At 44.0% G+C, this 2,500-nt stretch overlaps 1 protein-coding gene across 1 annotated transcript in view; it reads right to left on the bottom strand.

The window, feature by feature from the left end:
- LOC310715231 (pleckstrin homology domain-containing family G member 1) overlaps positions 1-1,102 on the bottom strand; it is a 27,365-nt gene extending 26,263 nt beyond the window's left edge. Inside the window, 1 exon segment of the mRNA XM_083521548.1 lies at positions 974-1,102. The gene's annotated coding sequence lies outside the window, so the exon portion shown is untranslated.
- Between the last annotated feature and the right edge of the window lie 1,398 nt (positions 1,103-2,500).

The raw sequence follows: 2,500 nt of genomic DNA, 5'->3' as shown, positions 1-2,500 counted from the left end.
ATATAAAGAAAGGCATTTGAAAAATGGTGTGTGTGTGTGTGTGTGTGTGTGTGTGTGTGTGTGTGTGTGTGTGTGTCACTGCCGTCTTTGAACCTTTCAACTCGGGTCTGAATCTGGAACTTATTAAGTAAAGCAACAGTAAAGCAGCCAAGTGCATCACCACCACTTTACTGTGTTTCATCTGGAAAAGTGTCTTGAGGATGTGTATGGCTTGTTATGAGTGTGTGTGTGTGTGTGTGTGTGTGTGTGTGTGTGTGTGTGTGTGTGTGTGTGTGTGTGTGTGTGTGTGTGTTAATAGGGGTTAGAGGAAATATTCCACTCTGCCTCACAACACTAAATCCAGCTCGCTGTTACACCACTCATGCATATAGAAGACATTTTACCCAGCAACGCACCGTGTGACATGACACACACACACACACACACACACACACACACACACACACACACACACACACACGCTCCACATAGAGAGATGTTAAAAGTTGTGGATGTGGTGGAGAAATGTTATTTGACGTGAGGAAGGAGACTCCAGTGTCAGTGCTGTTTCACATCTTCAGGACTCGAGAGTTCACACAACAAGCTTCCATTATTATTCCTGCTGTTAACATGGAGAAGATGAAGAGAGGATGAAGGGATGAATGAAGAGAGGATGAAGGGATGAATGAAGAGAGGATGAAGAGAGGATGAAGGGATGAATGAAGAGAGGATGAAGGGGTGAATGAAGAGAGGATGAAGGGATGAATAACAAGAATGAAGAGAGGAATATTAGAGGATGAGGAGAGGAAGAATAGAGGAAGAGAGAGGATGAATGAAGATAAGGTGAAGTGGACGTGATGAGTGTTTATAGCTGCTATAGTGTGTGTGTGTGTGTGTGTTGCTGTGGTGTAGAAGAACACGTTCTCCTCCTCCTCCTCCTGCGGATGAATCCAGAACTGATCAACTCTGTAATGAACCCTGATCGCATACTCACCTCCACTTCCGGCTGTCTCGCGATGTTATTTAGTCAGTGTTTGTTGTCTGCTCGCTGTGTCCGGTTGTCTCGCGCTTCAAATATCCCTCGCCGCTGTCCTCGTGCCCGCGCGTGTGTGTGTGTGTGTGTGTGTGTACTCTCGCTTTAACCCTGACTGCAGGGGCAGAGGTAGAAGTAAAGGTAAAGGTAGAGGCAGGGGTAGAGGGGTAACGGAGGAAGGGGTTTCAGCTCACACACTTTACACCAGAACACTGTTTAGTTTTCTTCTGATTCCAGGTGGGTTTTTTTTGTTTTGTTTCGGGTCATGTGACCATTTAACGTCAACCTGCACCGCGTGCGTGTGTCTGCCCCCGGTGTGTGTTGCTGTTCTCTCCTCATAAACAAGTTACATACACACCTGGAGAACCGCACCGTCACGTGACAGCTGGCCACGTGACCCCCTGTCGGTCCGCTCCTCCATGTGTTTTCAGCAGGAATGTTTACACTCCATGGGCTTCATCTCAGACTACCAGCACACAATCTGTACACACACACACACACACACACACACACACACACACTTGTTTCTTTCTCTCTGCAGTCATTTTAAACCATTACTTTCTTATCAGTGCCATCAGTGTGTGAAATCCCGCAGATGGTAATGAGGACCTTGTTTCTGCCTGTTCACACACACACACACACACACACACACAGACACAGGAAAAGGAAATGCCACAGAGGGTATGTAATGCCATCCATAATGAGTGTGTATAAGTGTTGTGTGTATTTATAGGGGTGAATGGACATGGCTCAGTAATACACACCACATGGACACTCACTGTAGACTACACACCATGAGGAAGACAAGAACAGCCCTATTTAACACTCGTTTAGCATATTCCTCTATGTGTGTGTGTGTGTGTGTGTGTGTGTGTGTGTGTGTGTGTGTGTTAGACAGTCTTGTTTGATCATCACATCACAAAGAATTGTGGCTGGAAAAAGTTCCAGTCTGGGTCTTGCTTCATTCTAAACAACACTGAATCAACTGAGTCATATTAATGATTTATTTAATTGACTCCTGTGTGTACACTGGGAACCAGGTGAGGAACTGGAAGCTCTGGAGGTATTGGAGGTACTGTTCCAGCTCTTCACTACAGAACTAAGTTTCAGTTTTAGTTGCAGGATGACCGGATTTATGACCTGTTTATAGATCAGGAGCTTTTGTGGGTGGAGCTCAGCATGCTGAACATCTCTGATTCATTTACCACTAAATGTCAATAGTTGTGAATCTTCATTAACTTTATCTCAGGGTTAATATTTCTGCATCATCACATTATTTACCTTCATAAACAGTTACTCATCTTTCTTTAATGAATTTGGTGCAATTTACTGAGACATTTGTTTAATTTTTAAAAACAGTAAAAAATGTAAGTTCCTCAGAAGGTTGTCCTCAATTTTTCCAAAGGATTAGAACCTTTTTTTCTCGGTTGGTTTCCAGAAGTCTTTATTTGCTGAGAAAGTTCTGGAAATCTTGAGCTCCTCCTTCTG

The sequence above is a fragment of the Silurus aristotelis genome, assembly GCF_946808225.1.
Source record: "Silurus aristotelis genome assembly, chromosome: 19".
NCBI classification, from domain to species: Eukaryota; Metazoa; Chordata; class Actinopteri; order Siluriformes; family Siluridae; genus Silurus; species Silurus aristotelis.
This window is presented reverse-complemented; position numbering and strand designations above follow the sequence as displayed.